Raw genomic sequence first — 18,240 nt, 5'->3', positions numbered from 1 at the left:
GTCTATACCAGATGTTGTTTTTGGTGATAATTTATTTATGAAGCGTTCAATTTCCTGTTCAGTGATTGGAGTGAAGAATATAGAGTTTACTACTTTAGTTTGAGAATTCAAATTCAAATTTATTTTATCATCAATCTCTTTGTTAACTATTTTTTTTTTTTTTGCTAACACTGGAAAAATGCTCATTAAAACTATCAACTATTAACATTGGATCACGTTCAAACGTTACTAGACCATTTTTAGTTTTTAGTTTATTTATTTCTACATATTTTTTGTCATTTTTATCTATAATATCTGTTATTACCTTCCATAATTTACTAACATTGTTATTACATAATGTAATTTGTTTTCCATAGTAGTCATTTTTAACTTCTTTTATTAATTGTGTTAGTTTATTTCTATACCTTCTGTAATATTCCTTAAGTTCTAAATCGTTTTGGTTTTTTATTATTAAACGACTTAATCTATCTCTTTCTCTTACAGAGTTGACTAATCCTTTTGTTATCCATGGTTTTATTTTGCGATATTTACTACTTACTTTTTTATTTTTATTGTTAATATGTGAATTACTTATACAATTTTTCATTATTTGGATGAAATTCGAAGTTGCAGTATTAACACAATTACTGTGTATTACCAGATTCCAGTTACATTTTTACAATTCTTCATTTAATAAAGTATAATCTACAATTGTTGTTTCATATGATATTTTTTCCCTCTTTTACATTGTAATGGGAACATTTATACTAGTGAGAAAGTGGTCAGTTATACTTGTTTGCAACACAGCTGATGTGACATTCAGTGAACTTTGATACTTTAAAAATATATGATCTATACAAGTCTTACTATATTCTGTAACTCTAGTGTGTTTATTTATGCATGAAACATAACCATGACTATATAGTAAGTTTAAATACGTGTCTATATTTTCACAGTATTTGTCACTTAATATATCTACATTAACATCACCTAAAAGCAAAGAGCAAGTTGATGAATTTTTAAGCTCATCATTTAGTGATTGTAGAAATGCTTTCTCATCACCACTTGGAATAAATATTTTCGTTTTTAGTTTTCAGTATTGACTTAATAGTTTTGTAACTGGGTACTTGGAAAACGGATAGGATTTCAATTAAAAACAGTTTGTGGGCTGGCCTAGATAGTTGCGATCTACACTTAACGTAATTATCTTAGAATGAGATTTTATTTACAAAATTGACAATTCAATTAAACCATTAACAGTAGTGATTTATAAGATAATCCTAATTTAAGATCAATTAAAATTATTGATCAACTAATAACTGACTTTGATGAAGTGGATTACACTAAATGTTATCAATTTACGGTGTCTACATTTAATTCATTTAAAAAGTTCGTTATTGAATTCTTCGCCCTCGCGCCTTCGCTTTTCCTCGCCCTCGCGCACCCTCACCCTCGCCATCGAAGCTTGTCCTCGCCCTCGCGCACCCTCGCCCTCGCTGCCGAAACTTGTTCTCGCCCTCGCGCACCCTCACCCTCTTCGTCGAAGCTTTTCCTCGCCCTCGCGGCCAAAACTTGTCCTCGCCCTCGCGTCACTGTGGGCGAGGGAACTTGAGGGTGAGGATGCCCTCGAGAGGGCCACCCTCGCGAGGGTGAACATCTCTGGTTAAAAGTATTGTTGGGTTGTACTTAAGTTAGAAACGCTGTGTTATCATTCGTACTTGTGTATTTTGTAAATTGAAAACACTGCTGAGTCCCAAAATGCAATGTGGAAGTCACTCCCCCCTCCCCTCCACGGCGCCTATTCGTATGCGTCCCGTTTTTGAAAGTAAAAGTTCTGGTCACCTTGAGTTGCAGACGATGCAGTTAGTTTCAACTCTAGCCGGTAGTGTCACAGAATCACTTTCGTTGCATTAAGGGAAGAAAATTAATTTATATTGTATGTTAATGTGCTCGTTTCTGTTTCTTCTCATGATTCCCACTTTCTTTCATTGTTTTCATTCATTTGCATTCACATTTATTTTGAAATAACGTTTTATCTCGAAAAAAGAAATGGAAATTGTAGGATTTGAACACGGACAACCTGTTTCCTAGTCATACAAGTTACCGCTACTCCACACCAAACAGTGGTGTCACTATTCTGTTAGTTAATTATTATCTTGCCATGTGCGATGTCGTGCTGCCACATCGTCATATCTTTACGATGCTCGACTGTCGGGACAACGCCACAGATGTAAAAGATCATGTATTTTTGCTTTCTCTTTTATCTCTAATATCACTCCGTGCTGAGTATGGGATTGACTTTTAGACCACCCGACATATCATATTCGCTAAAATCCCTATTACTCTGTGGTATAGAAAACTACCTTCTTTGGAGTTTCAAATAAAAGCAGAACTTTGACATGGTTGGTTAAAAATAAAAAAATCATTGAAATTAACTTGGTGACATTTGAGTTCTTATCTATAGTAAATCCATAATCAATACTTCGTTTAGAGATGAAAAGTTAAATATACTAGTTATTGTTGGTAGCAGTTGTTGATTGGCTATAAAGAAGAGTAATAACGGGATGAAAATTTATATTTTGCACAATTCTGTATCTTTTTTTTTTAAAAAAAAAAAAGAAAAATAAACTTCCCTGATGTGGGGGCTCATTTCGTAACGATTTACGTCAACACAACACAAAATGTCCGTTATAAGTTGCGATAATCGCCAATTACTTTTCCCAGGTTTGCGTTGGGTTGCATAAAGCAAATTTTGCGAAGTTTGACATGGAATGAGCCCCATGATCACCTACTTTTTTTTCTTTTGGAATGGAAAAGAGAGGTCAGTAGGGAAATTGGTTTTGAATGTCTATTAGCTTATGCAGAATTAATAAATTTCGTGTTTGTGCTGTCTCTATGATTCAAACAATTTGAAGTAATCAGTGAAAATCATAAGGTTTATATGGAGAGATAGATAGAGAGAGAGAGTTGAGCATTATAATTACGAATGACTAATTTGTTTCTATTTTATGGGTTCTAATTATAACTACTTCAGGTTTATTATCTACTTCTAACAAAAATACAATAGCAAGAGACGCCATTAGACGCGCTTTATTGAATTCTTTTCTATTATTTCCTGATGCATTTATATAACATACCTTTAACTGTTAAGGGCGCACAGTACAGGTTGATCACAAATCCCGTTTCCCCTCATAACGCGTCCACATACAGGGTGTTTCAAAAGTTTCCTGACATAGAGTAACTCTGTTATTATCAAAGTTACAACAAAATGTAAGAGGAGAAACCGTCTCCAAATATGATGTTTCCAATTTTAAGCAAAGTTTTTCTGATTTTTTTTAATCTGACGAGCCGTTTGAGCTGTACACTCTTTATGTGACCAATATTAATGCAACATTGCCATTAATAAAGGGACTGGGGGAGGAAAGGGGCGGGAGGTGGAAAATTTTGTAAGAGTATGGTGAATGGGGGGATGTTTGAAATGGGGTCTAGCCATCGACACGTTAATGTAAAAGATATTACCTTCATTCACTTATGCTGTGGCAACGTCAATCCAGGTTTCAACGTTGGGTCCAGGTAAATGGCAACGTTGCATTTTCATTTAACATTGGGCACATAAAGAGTGTACAGCCCAAACGGCCCATCCGATTTTAAAAAAAAAATCCTTCACTTTAGATTGAAAACATCATATTTGGAGAAGGTTTCCCCTCTTACATTTTGTTACCATATGTCAGGGGACTTTTAAGACACCCTATATTTATGGATGGTCGCATTGTATTAGTGTTGGATCATGGCAGAGAACAACTTTGAGGTAGTGTGAAAATTCTTTACTATTTATACCATAGTCTATGTGTGTACACCATCGTTTTCATAACAGAGTATGATTCTCCTCCATGTACGTTATGAAATTCTCAACATTGCTGGCGTAATGGTAGTAAATGCACGTCGAACAGAATCCTGAAGTACAACTGTCTCGTAACCTGTGGCATCAACTTTTTGTTTTATGAACTCCATAATGCATTGTTGCGAGATGACAGGTCGGGACTTCAGAGTAGCCACTCCAAAGGTGCAGGCAATTGGACAGAACCACGTTCAATCCATTTATCAGGAAATACCTCATTGAGATATTCTCTAACGACAATAGCATACTGATCTGGTGCTCCATTCTGCTGGAACCATACAGGACCGAACAGTCCCTGATCTTTCAGATATGGAATAAACCAATCACATAATACTTTCACCCTTGAAGGAAGAGTTGTAAAGACATCTAGCATTTGCCCACAACCCTGCTGAGGTTTTTTCATGCCAGTATCACTCAATTCGTTTACAAACGAAGGCTTAAAGAACTTTAACTGCAACTATGTTTTAGTAATGCCAAGTATGGAACACTCAATTCCTGTGACCGCTTTCGAATGGACTTTTTTGAAGAACGTTCGACAGATGCTGCAGCCTCCACGCACGTGTCCAGTTGTGTTGGTGATGGTCCGGAGCGAGCTTTATCTTTTATGCAATCAGTCGCAAACAGCTTTTTCTCTCACCGTAAAATTGTTGGTTTTGGAGAAGAAGGTTCTGAAACCTTACAGTGTAATCATGCTGAATATCTCTCATTGACTTGATTTTCCTGTATGGGGTCATTCGTGACGTGAGCACACGTGCTCATTACGATCCGTTCCGCAATGCTGTAAGTGAACTCATCAGCCATGATTTATATGTATATCAGCACCTACAACAATAAGAAACAACAATAAATTATTATCTATGTAATATACATAGAGGTAACGAGACTTGTGATCACTCTGTACAGCTAAGCAGTGTGCTGATCCTTTCTATTTAATTTATTATATAAGAGAATCTCTTAGAGACTTTTTAATTCCAATACAGTTACACTGGAAGTGGTAACACTGTTGCAGCCACTATAATAGCATTCGTGAAGTTCTATCAGCTCATTTTTCCAAAAGCCAAAAGTTACTCTCAGCTAAGTTTGCTCACGTGTGACGAAGCCAGTGTTATTGTAATTGTAAATACCGCAAAATTTTTGGATGTTTGTGAAACTGTGGCATCCTTAGTTGGTAACACTGAATAATATAAGTTTGAAGTATATAATAATCTGATGTAATGCTATTTGAAAAATATAACTTTGTGTTGGGTTAGCAACACTGTTCATCAGCTAGTACTGCGGCGAATGTGCGAATACTTTCCCTTATTGATGTTTGCTTAGTACAAAATTTTAGAGTTTTCCGTACATTAGTTTAAAACTTAAAAGAGTAGTCACTTTAAGTACACTGGAAGAAATATATATTTTCTATCGCAAAATACGTTTCGCAACGTTACATGCGACCAGAAGTAAGTGCTTCAGACAATTCAGCAGTGGTTTTACGTATTTGCCTTCTAGCTAGGATATATACAACAACTGTATCCCTTCCTCTCTGCCCCTGGCTGGTTTTGCGAAAATGTTGTTTTCTGGCTTTGAATTGGATTTGGCATGTTGCCGTATCAAACAACCAGATTTTCCAAATAGTTACAATGTACATCAACAAGAGAAATATATCTAGTTAACCAACGATATAAATTTAAAAGAAAAACTCTTTTTTTCTTGTATGATTAAATAGGTGCATCCTTTCGAGTTTCGTATTTTGATAAATCTGGATACAATACTCGTTGAAAATTTCCATTTGCTTTGCTCTGAATTTTCTCTCGTTCTTATTCACATAAAGCGAATAATAAAATTAACCAAAGTTAGTTAATTAACCATAAATTAATCAACCAGAATATACGTTATATCCTTTCCCCTATGTATAGGAAACATGTACGTAGAGAGAAAATCGACCATTAGGAGCTTCCACTCAGGCAAGTAGCCAAGGGGAGGGTCGGGACACCCCCTTCGAAACCAGAAATGAAAAAAATAAGCAAAGATGAAACAAAAAGAAATGATAAAAAGAAGAATCAGCATTAAAAATAAAAAGCTACGGCAAACTTTTGGTTACTCTTTCTTATGAGGAGATTTGTATTACTTGCAATAGAATACATGGTGGCGAATGAGCGGTATATACTGGAAAAGTCAGTGAATTTGAAATTTCTAGAAAAGTTACGGAATTCTCAGAGTTTCTGCTACTAAACAAGGAAATTTCAAGCTTTCGAAAGCATAGTGCCGTTCTGTAACAGTATGAAAATTTTTTATCATAATTTTTCGTCACCGCTTGTCTGCAGTATCAAACACGTCTTTTTCAGAAACATTTTTCTACTGTTCCTCTAACCTGTCATTTGAAACAGACAGCAGTTGATGGAATAACTAAAACAAAAAAAAAAAAAAAAAAAAAAAAAAAGTGGAAAGAAAGTCCTGTTAACATTTGATTCAACAGAGAAAGGAACGCAGTTATTGTAAATTATTTTGAAAGACATTATTGGATACTTTTTATGATACTTGGGATCATAATGAAAGAAAAATTGTTACATTTGAGTTGCCAGAGAAAGGAACGTAGATATTGTAAAATCTTTTCAACGAATCGTTACTAAATTCTCTATGTCTGTGTGTCTGTCTGTTTGCTATTTGCGATTTTTTTTTTCAATTTTGAGCCATCCATTAGATAAAGCATCAAAAACTATCTGAGACAGTGACGGAATTTTTCACGTCACTCTTACTGTTTCCGAGATATTGGCCAAAATTTGTCGATTTCCGGAGATTTAAGGAGGCATATCTCGAGTACCGTAAATTATAGATTGATGATATTGGGTTGAGTGAACATTTTGGTACCAAATAGTAACCACTGGCCACTATCCAACTAGCCATTGGTTTGGGCAGTGGGTACTAGTTAATATTGGTATCAAAATGTTTAGCATTTTCTTAGGTATTGATTAACACCAACATCATCTCTCTATGACTTACCGTTCCCGAGATATTGGCCAAAAAATGGTTCCAATTTCGGGATATTTAAGGAGCCATATCTCGGGAACCGTAGGTCATAGAGAGATCATATTGAAGTTGGTCAATACCTACGAGAATGGCGAGCATTTTGGTATCAAACAGTAACCGGTGACCACTGGCTAACTTGCCACCGTTCCTCAGATATTGGCCCAAAAAGTTCGAATTTCGGGAGATTTAAGGAGCCATATCTCGTAAGTCATAGAGAGATGTATTTTGTGAATTTTTGCGAGAAACGGAAGAAGGTGCAGATAAAAAGATTTACTCTTATAAGTACGAACAATCACAGCCATCCTTCCCGCTCCATCTCTCCATTCTTTTTAAGTTCAACTGGTTCAATATTTCTTTATATTCTTTTACTAAAGATTTCTTCATAGTTTGTTATCAAAATACTAACGTATCCTCATTTTATTGTCCTAACAAAACAATATATGTTGCAAGTAAAGTAGTTTAGATTGACCAAGCCCCTGGTGCGATAACCACATTATTAGAATGATCGAAAACCTGGTGTGATGATGGCCACAGTATTGAAATACGTGGAACATGTCACGGACCTTTCTCTTTACGAAATTCTGGCTACGTGCCTGTTCCACTGCATTTCCAGAAAGTCGGTATTTCTTGGCCGTAAATAAATGACTACGGCTCCAGCTTTATAAGTGGAAGACTCATCTTGGACTCAAGGCGACAAGTCATGTTCAAACCTCACGACACTAGGGTGGGCCGAAAAAAACTTTTTCTGGAATTTCGATTGGCCGGGTTGCGGAAAAGTTGCCTCGTGTTAGTGGTAATCAACACACAAAATTTGGATTTTTTTTTGGTCAACCTCTTCCTTTGCCTAATGGGACTTGAATATTTTTATAGTTGCGGCTATGCAACCCGCACGACACTACGAAGAAAATTGTGCTGCACAGCTATAACCTTTGGTTCTTTTTCACACTGAAGCATTCTGAGGCTAAATATAAAAAGCAAGATAAAAGTGAGATGCGATATTGTTCCTATGTAATTAAAAATTATAATCAATTAGACAAAAAATTATATTTTTATGTTTCAGTTCATGTTCTTCATATACAGCGTGAAAAATATGTTGTCAACCTTACATTGCATTTTTTTTTTCATGTATATCCTGAACAATTTATTTTAGACCTGTGTATATTATGAAGAAAATTTTAAACAAGTAATCTAATATCAAGTAATTCTGAAATCGGCTGTGATATAATAGAAAATATATTACCTACAACGTTGTACACGACTATAATAATAATACGTAAAGCATTGTTTTATATTAAGTCGGAAATACTGTAATTTTATACACAGTCCAGCAACCTGTGTGTTTCGGCGCTGTTCTAACCTGACAAAATGGTGTTAAAAGATTTGACTACTAATCTGCAATACCTTTTTGAACATTTGTAGAGCCGTTTCAGATGGTTTGTGTCCGCCAGACCTGCGGAAGGATAAGCCTGGACCAATTGTCATGTCCGAATGGTTATGACAGCTTCTCACATTCTCCGATTATATATTTGCACCAAATATCCCGAAGAAGCATTTCGTTGGCTTGTCAGCAAAGTATTTACATATGTTTGGTTTGAAATAGAGAGAAATTCTTCTCTCTCACACCAACGGAACGCGACACTAGTGGCTACTCGCTCGAGCTGCATCCTTTCTTCCAGAGGAATTAAAAAGAATCCTGTATATTGTGATTAGCTTCAGCACTTACTTTGCCCATCCGGAAAACTTGTTGTTGGCAATGATCACCGACAGAAACCAGAACATCCAAGTTTTAGGATGGAGAAGTCTAAAAAAGTATCGACGAAGAAAGAGATCAAGTTTTTCGTGATTTTTTTCCGAAAGTAAACTTACAAGGGAAGAGGGGGAGATTATATATCGAAGTGGAAGATGGTTCATACACTAATCGAAAGCACTAATAACGCCTATTAGGAAACTGTAATAAAAATTTTCCGAATGCATATACTGTGCGAGTTAGATGAATATACAGGGAGTCCAGAAAGTCCGTTTCGACCCCTAGAAATCGCAAACTGTAAGACAGATGCCAAAACAGGAAAACACGTGTTTGAACATTTTAAAGTACAACGTATCAAACAAACATTGTTGTCCCAGGGCCACCCGCAGGGTCCCAGGTGGGATCCAACTCAAAAATTGCAAATGGTGACGGGATCAAGTAGCATATCGTTGGAAAGCTGTTGGGAAATGAACAACGACGAAATAAGTCTCGACTTTCTAAAATTACCATGTGCAAAATGGCGGCCGGTCAAAATGTTAGCAAAAACGTCATCGTAAAGTCTATGGCCACCCTCATAAATCTGAAATGGTGCGACAGATGTCAAAACAGGAAAACACGTGAACCATCATTTTGAAAGTAAAATGATTGAAAGTAAAAGAATTTGTCCCAGGGTCCTCCGCAGGGTCCCAGACGGGATCTGTTTTGGGGACTAAATAGAAAAAGTGCTATCCATCGGGATCTGATGGCCTGAAAGCAGTGCCGGACTGGCAATTGACTACTTGGCGATCGCCAAGGGTCCGAGAGGCCCCACAAGGATCACGAGGCGCAGGACCTGTGGGTCTCGGTAGAATTTTCGCGACCGCAAATGCTTTATTGAGTCTTCCTAAGAAAAAGGTTGCGAGAGCTAAAGTTCTTCTTTTCCGAAAGAAGTATTCTCAGGTCCCCCACTGCTCATATGAGCCACGAGTGCGTTCCCGTGAGCCAGTAAAATTTCGTACTTAGCAAAGGCCCCTCTAGTCCATAACGTTAAGTTTATACTGGTATATATGGGTGGGGTTGCCTTTAAGGACCCGCGCCAAGGACCCTCAACTTAGCCAGTCCTATACTGCCTGAAAGATTTTAAAGTTTATATTTAATTGAAACGATTGTGTATAATAGACACATTTTAAAGTACAAGGAAAAAAGATACACACAAATATAAATATATATATATATATATATATATATATATATATATGTGTGTGTGTGTGTGTGTGTGTGTATCATTAAGAGAAGGATCTCGATGGTCTCAGATTGGAATCACATTTCTGTTGAAAGAACATTGATTACAACTGTCTGTAGCAAGTGCACATATATATATATAAGTGTTGGAATTACGTCAGAAGTCTGAGTTGGCAACGGTCAGAGCTGTTCGTGGTAGTGTGTTAGGGCAAAGTTTGTATTACATAAAGAGGATAGCAAATCAGTTAGCAGTGAGCAGACGGTGTTAGTGTAAAATAGGCTACCTCCCTAAATTCCAAGGAACATCTGATAGGACTAAAAAGATCAGTAATAAATGCATTGGGGTTAATGTGCTGAACTTACGTCACTGGGTTAAATTTGCTCATCATACATTACTCAACTAAAACCATTCTGATAAGCCTAGAAACTCGGTAACAATCGTGTTTGGTTCTATGTAGAGACCGTACGAAACTCAACTAAATGCAGTCTGTTAAGCTTAGAAATACAGTAAATATCGTGTTGGAGATTGATGTCCTGACCACACATCACTAAGCTAAAACTCGTTTGGTACACAAAGGTTCGGTGCTGTAATATCAGCGAATTATATTATTATTATTATTATTATTATTATTATTATTATTATTATTATTAGTAGTAGTAGTAGTAGTAGTAGTAGTAGTAGTAGTAGTAGTAGTAGTAGTACTAGTAGTAGTAGTAGTAGTAGTAGTAGTAGTAGTAGTATCGTGTATAAAAATGAATGATAGGCAGTTTGTATCTGAATACTAAAAACTAGTTAACTGCTGACCTCGGAAGTCGTGAAGTCTAGGAGGCAAGGAAATCGTTCACGAGGTTCTGGGTTTGAGTTCCGGAGAAGCAAGTATCCAGGCTCGAACCAAAAATCGTTAAAAGTTAGAAGGCGTCGGCCAAACATGTTCAAACCTGCTCGGCTCGGGTTTAGGGTTCTCACAGCTCACTCACTATCGAGCCGAGCCAACAGCTCACCCAACTGAGCCGGCTCAAGCCGATGGCTCACCTGAGCCGAGTCGGTGCCTCATCTCAACAGAGTCGGGTCGAGCTGCTCGGTTAACTGAACAGAGACAGTTAACATCACTACCTGTGTTTGGCTTCTACTTCGACTCAAAAGTTAGTCCGTGCAGGTTTCAGCCTTGGTGGTAAGAACTACAGTATATAGTGATATTTACGTTGGTGCTCACGACATTTGAGGCTGACTCGTTATAAAACTCCATTGTCGTCTTGTTAATATAGATGAGACGAGTTGCAAGCAGTGTCCCATCTCGTGAGTAACACTGAAAATATTCCATATTACTGCTTACATTTATCATAGATTTCGCTTTTCAGTCTAATCAGGCCATGATTTCAAAACGAGCTAAACGAAGCGAGCCGTTTATCAAACTCGACTCGACTCGAAACTCGACCTCAAAACAGTGACTCGGCTCGAAACTCGACTCGAGAAAATTACCTTTGACTCGACTCGAAACTCGACTCGAATGTGCTTTGAGTTTCGAGTCGAGTAGAGTTTTAGCTCGACTTGTGCCCATCCCGTATTATTATTATTATTATTATTATTATTATTATTATTATTATTATTATTATTATTATTATTATTATTGGAAATGAAGTGCAACATTATGGATTTACGAACTGAATACTGAAAAAAGATCTAAACTTCAAATCAACGAACCTACCAATAACAAGTTTGAAATTGTGAGTTTTAGTTTTATATGTAGATATGAAATATGTATCATTCTGACATTGCACCGTTTGAAAGAATGCAACTTTATGTTGGGTTGGTAACGCAGTTAACATTGTGGTATCACAGAGTATGTCAATGTCCCCCTTCCGATGTTTGCACGGTACAAAATTCAGATTTTTTTTCATTGGTTACAAACGTTACAATATCGTATCATGATAAATGGTCTACCCTGTATATATAACTTTAGGGCCTATGGATCCATCTAAATATTGCCCTTCCATCCGCGCCTATATATTCCTAATTGTCGTTTTCAAATTGCATTTCCAACTAAAACTTAGAAAGCGTTCCTACTTTATCTTCTGGCTACATGACGTTCCCACCTCCAAGACTTAATCACCCTAACAATGTTTGATAAACGGTGTAAATTATGCACTTCCTCCTTATCAAGTTTTCGCCATTCACCATTTCCTTTCCTTTTGGGTCCGAAGATCCTTTTGGGTCTTAGGATCTTGTTCTGAAATATTTTCGTTCTACACTCACAGTAAGCGACAATGACGGATCTAGTCCAGGACTGGGGGCCCTAGGCCTCCAAATTTTTTGAGCGACAAAAATATTTTAGGCTAGTATTTATATATTTTTTAAAGTTTATAATAAACCCATGATATACTTATCATGGTCTGGGTTCTGATTGCCTCCAGTTTTTACCTTTTAGATCCGCCACTGGTAAGCCGCCATGTTTCGGAACCATAGGCCTACAGAACAACAAGCATGATTATTGTTATATATTAAGCCTCAAATGCTTGGTATTTGCTTCTAGAAATGAAGAGATCAATCGAAGTAAGAATCGAACTGAGTCTAGTGTTATGCAGGAACGCATTTGGCGCTAACTTAATTTTTTGCAAAGTATGTTTTTATTCACGTAAATTCATTGAGCGGAACAGGGCTCATAGCGAGTCACTTTTTTTAACTAAAATTTACTCTTTTTTTTCAAATTGGTCACTAAAAGCTACTTTTTTCAAATTTGTCACTAAAAGTTACTTTCTTGAGAGGTAAAGTGAATTTTTTGTGTGATTTATGTTTTGCATTGGCAGTTTTCTAAGAAAAATATAAAAACAAATGGGAAAAGGCAGAAACTTGTTACTCATTACTCTTCTGAAAGCTTAAGTACTTGCTACCACATGTGAAACAGTCAGCTTTATTCTCACTTCAGCTTTTATTCTTTCTAAAGCACAGTGGACGGTTGGTGGATGCTTAAGGTTTCAAGGTGGGGTTGAGAACCCTTCTGTGTCTGTTCTTTCTTTTATCATAATAATCTTTTAGTTTTCTCTCATAATAATTAACGCTCCGCTCAACGTTGTGTGTGTGTGTTTGTATGGTTCATCATGTTCGTCTTGTGTTATGCTTCTTGTATGTTCTTATGAGTAGCTGATCAATTTGAATATTTCACGTTTTTGAGAACTCTTAATGCGAATTTAAATATAATGTCTGGGATGAAGAAATTCGGAAATAGGCCAGAACTGCTTCCACTTACTCAGAAGCTTTTTACATCTGCTAAGTCTGCTTACCGTAACTACAAAGTATACTTTGAAAACCTAAGAAAGGAGGAAGCTCAAAAAGAAGAAGTAAAGAAGAAACAAAACAACAAACAAAGAGAGAGGTGATGGAGAAATTGACAAAGGAAAAGGGGGCATGATAAGATTTTGGTTACTTTTTCGTGTGTTTTTAGCCATTTTTGGTCACTTTTCAACTATTTACAAGAGACCAAACCACTATTAGCCCTGGGATTATTAAAATTAGGGTATATTAAAGAAGACAAAACAGAAAGATACAAAATATTTGTAAATTGAAAAACTGGATTTCTGGAAAACAATTAAATCAATGAATAATTTTCTTATGAAAGATATTCAGAGCCAATAACGTAGCCAGGAAGGGGCAGGAACGGAGATTAAGAGACCAAATAATACTACATCAATTAACATTAACAACAGGGTTAGAATATTAAAATAATGAAATTGGAACTAGGTACAGTATTAATTACTAAACGAATGTGATTTCAGCATGGAACGAGGGAATTTTTTTCCCAATTAATATTTTTTAAAAAAAAATCACCCACTAAAACTAATAAATTAAAATAATAGCAGAATTTTGCAAAATAATTACAATAACTGGTATGTAATCAATTCACTTGTAATTACTGGGTAAAATAGTGGAGGTTAATTCCTAATACAGTGAAACCTCTCTTAACGGGCATCTCTCAATAATGGACATCTTCATAAGAGAACAAACGTTCTTATTCTTCCATGTCATAAATATGTGTGGTGTGGTGTTATGTGTGAGAACCCTTCCTTTTAGGGACACCTCTCATTTACGGACAAATAATCGTGTTCCACCGATGTCCGTTTTGAGAGGTTTCACTGTATTACTTAGTTTAATAATAATAATAATAAATGCTCAAATGTGTGAACTTACTTTATTGAACATACCACTGCGAAGAGCTGATATTATTATTATTATTATTATTATTATTATTATTATTATTATTATTATTATTATTATTATTATTATTATTATTATTATTATTATTAATAATAATATAATAATAATAATAGTAGTAGTATTGCAATAGTTGTGTAACAAAATATACTGTTTTCTTGTTTGAGTTTGTTTAAAAATTATATCAGTATTCTGAGAGCACACACCCCCTTTTATTTTGAACACCCCCCCAAGTAAAAATTTCTGGCGTACTTACTGCTCCTCCTGTGCCCGTAGTTCTCTAAGGATCACTTACTTAATAATTCGGCCCGAGCGATAGCCATGATCATAAGCATATGTTAATTTTTCTACTCATATTGAAATCTTCCATTTCGCGTTTACATACAACTTGAAAAAAAAAAAGAACTATTTCAGTATTATGAAAACCACTAAAATTATCAGTTAAACCGGACTTACTTTAAAAAAAAATCTAGGTATTAGCCTATCATACGAAAAAAGGATTGTTGTTGGTCCCGATTTCTGGCATGAAAGTCAAATCGTAGGCCAAATATTTAAAAAAATCTCAATTCAAGTTTCGAGCTTGCGCTTCTACTCCCCGCTAAAGTTGCGCTTTTCATTTTTTTTTTTAAATATCGATTCCGTGACAGCTCAAGAAGTCAACACTTACAATTACTTTACTGTTAGGTTACAGATGAGTTGATTCACTATGTGCTACGTTATTCAAATAAAGTAAAACATTACATTGAAGTTTTCCAGACAACATTATTGGCGTGGACAGCAAACTGTACAGCGAAAAGAAAGATGGAAGAATGAAGGACTAACTTTAAAAAGCCCGCTCCAGGTGAAGTGCTTATACAGACATGGACAATGACACGGAGAACCAGTCGTATTAGCAAATGCTGAAATAAATCTTCAATTATGCGCTTATTTACCCTCACATGTCTGCTTACTAGGGGCGCATCCCCAGCGTGTATGTTAATGTATGGCCACTAGAGAATATATCTCAGATTTTGAGTACAGTTTCAAAGTTCATTACCGTAAACTATAAAAGGCAGTGATTACTATGCTAATTACCACAAATTAAACGCAATTTTGAGTTGCATAGGCCCCTACACACAAACTACTACGGAATGAGGACCATGTACTAACAAAGAATACACTGGAAAATGAAAAAAAATATAACAAAAATAAAAAAAAGATGACAATCGATACAAGTGTAGAGAATGAATATGACATGTCCGAACTTCGCTAAGTATGGTGGAAGAAGCTATTTGTTTATTTCTTCTTGGCCAACCGCTAAGAGCACTTATAAATCCTTATCTGACTTTATATGCGCAATTAGTACATTCAAATTCACGAACGACGATGAACTGAAGGGTACGAGGATACGGTTGTAAGTAACAACTGTAGTCATAATAATAAAGTTCAACTAAACAACGGTGAAAATAGTGGGGAAATTAGAAATGACCAAAAGTGAATAGTTTACATCGCTCATTTCGAAATACAGCTAGAAGATTAAACTTACAAGAAATGACAAAAATCAGTGAAATTTGGCGTTATACTAAGCATAGTTTGGGAGGAAAGCGAGCATCCCCGGTGGGGACACTTCAGCTGACTTCTTTGGGGGAAACAAAATGTGATTGATGGGGAAAATCTCCCTCATCCTCCCGATAATTCGCACCCTGATCTTGAAAAAAAAGTCTTAATGGGCATAACCACCAATCACTGATCTTTTGACCCCCAACGAAGCCATTTGTTTATAAAGAAGCCGAAGATAGTGATATTCTGGATTTCTACGAAAATGACTGAAACTGATATGTTGTAGATGTTGTGATCCTGAGAAAAAGTCTCAATAAGCACAATCACCAATCACTCACCGTTTTGGCCAAGACAGGGCCACACTTTTGAATACAGCAGAAGATAACGTTATTCTGGATTTCGGTGGAATTACTTGAAACCGTGATATGTTGTAGATATTGTGATCCTGAGAAAAAGTCTCAATGGACACAACCACTAATCTGTGACCATTTGGCAACTACAGGGCCACATTTTTTAAAACAGCAGAAGTAAAGGACACTCTGGAATTTTGGTAGAATTGTATGAAACCCTGAAAAGTCGTGTCCCACAACTCGGAAAAGGGATGGGGAGAGTAGCAGCCAACATCATTTAAGTATAGACATTATTCAGATGTTCATCTTGGAGGACAAAGGAAAACCCTAGACAATTTTTCTAAGGATCACGACATCTACAACATAGCCTGTCACAGTTTCATTCATTTACACCGAAATAAAAAATATCGTTATATCCGGTTGTTTAAAAAATGGACCCGTAACGGCCAAACGGTCATAATTCGATGGTTGTGTCCATTAAGACTTTTTCTCATGATGAGAAGATCTTCAACATATCTCAGTTTTACTCAATCTTACCGAAATCCAGAAGATCGTTATACTCGGATGTTTTCAAGAAAGTAGCCTTGTAGTGACCACACGATTAGTGATTTGTGGTTGTGTCAATTGAGACTCTTTTCAGGATGACACTATCTACAACATATCACGGTTTCTGTCATTTTGACCGAAATCCAGAGTATTACTATCTTCGGCTCGGCTGCTTTCAAAAAGTGGTCTCGTAGCAGCCAAACGGTCTGTGATTAGTGGTTGTGCCCATTAAGACCTTTTCTCAGCATCACAATATCTACAACATATCATGGCTTTAGTCATTTTAGCAAAATTCATAATGTCGTTATCTTCGGCTCTTTTCAAAAAGTGGCCCTGTAGTGGCCAAACTCTCAGTGATTTGTGGTTGTGCCCGTTGAAACTTTTTCTTAGGAAACCAATATTTAGGACATAGCACGGTTTCAAGCAATTCCACCGAAATCCAATTTCCATAAGGATTATGCTGAGTCCTTTGTCATTTAGAAGAGAGCTATTGCGCTCTACAAAGCTTTTCTCGCAACAACGACAAAACATGTATTTCCTACTTTGAAGTCACCTTTGCATCGGCAGAGTTTCGTTTCTTTAATGTGGCCCTTTAAATTAAGGAGACCCTTTATTGTAAAGGGGCACTTTGCCCCCTTAACCTATTTTCCGAAAGAAACAAAAAAGGCGTGTTCATTTGTTTTAAGTCTAGTATATATGTGCCAAGTTTGAGGAAAATCGGATGAAGAGAAATCCTTGTGGAGCTATTTCCTTTACTCTTTCATTTTTTGGACATGACTGGTTTTTGCCTCAAAGTCTTCAAATCCCGATTTCTCTCAAAATTCACCGCCTCAGGGACATGAAAGGGAAATGTGAATAGTGCCACATAAAGGTTGTTTCACTGTGAAAAAATCGAGGTATGAACCATGATCCTACGATAAATAGGAATGATGCTATATTCGCTTGACTGAAAGTCTATAATTTACTATTAAAAAGCCGGAATTTAAAAGGGTTAACAGTTAACTCAGAAGTTAGAAAATGTAACATACCATTGTGTTTCCCCGATTCACTCATTTATGAATAACTATTTTCTTTAATCAAAAAAGTACATTTCGTTTTCAGACGTAAATTGCCTGCATGAGTGACGTACGCAAGCGGGGGGCTTCGGAGACTTAACCCCCTTGACCAAGGTACGCAATTTACCATATTAAGATATGTAGACAAACTCCTGGAATTATATTAACTTAGGAGTTCGAACCCCCCTGACGAACTTCTCCGTATGACAATGGTCATTACCACGACTTTGCACCATTACCTTGTACTGAGCATAATTATACTAAAAAAATAATAATCTACATTTTCCTTATGGAACGTTTTGAAAGTTGATTGTTTCTCGCTCGGTACTATTCTTTCATTTTTTCGTTCATTTTCTTCTTCTTTCCGCAAATACCAGAGCATAATTTCAGTTCGTTGGCGGTCGGTTTTTGAGATACACACATTATTGTGTCACTTTATAAACCACCTCCGCTGTAACTTGCACTTTCCTGACAACAAAGTAAATACTTCAATCCAATTTTGACAGTTAGTACTGACTTCACACTCATTGATGATTCATTATATTTATTTCACGTCTCTAGAGAATTTGGTTGGTGTCGTTTTATATACGAGAAATCCCATATACGAGGGTATTTTCAAAGGCTTCCAGCCTGATACGGAATTATCGCGAACTGGTTATAAGCCGTTCATAAAATTTAGGGCCGTTTAT

Source organism: Thermobia domestica, chromosome 17 (genome assembly GCF_964235325.1).
Source record: "Thermobia domestica chromosome 17, izTheDome1.hap1.1, whole genome shotgun sequence".
NCBI classification, from domain to species: Eukaryota; Metazoa; Arthropoda; class Insecta; order Zygentoma; family Lepismatidae; genus Thermobia; species Thermobia domestica.
Note: the sequence above shows the minus strand (reverse complement) of the source record.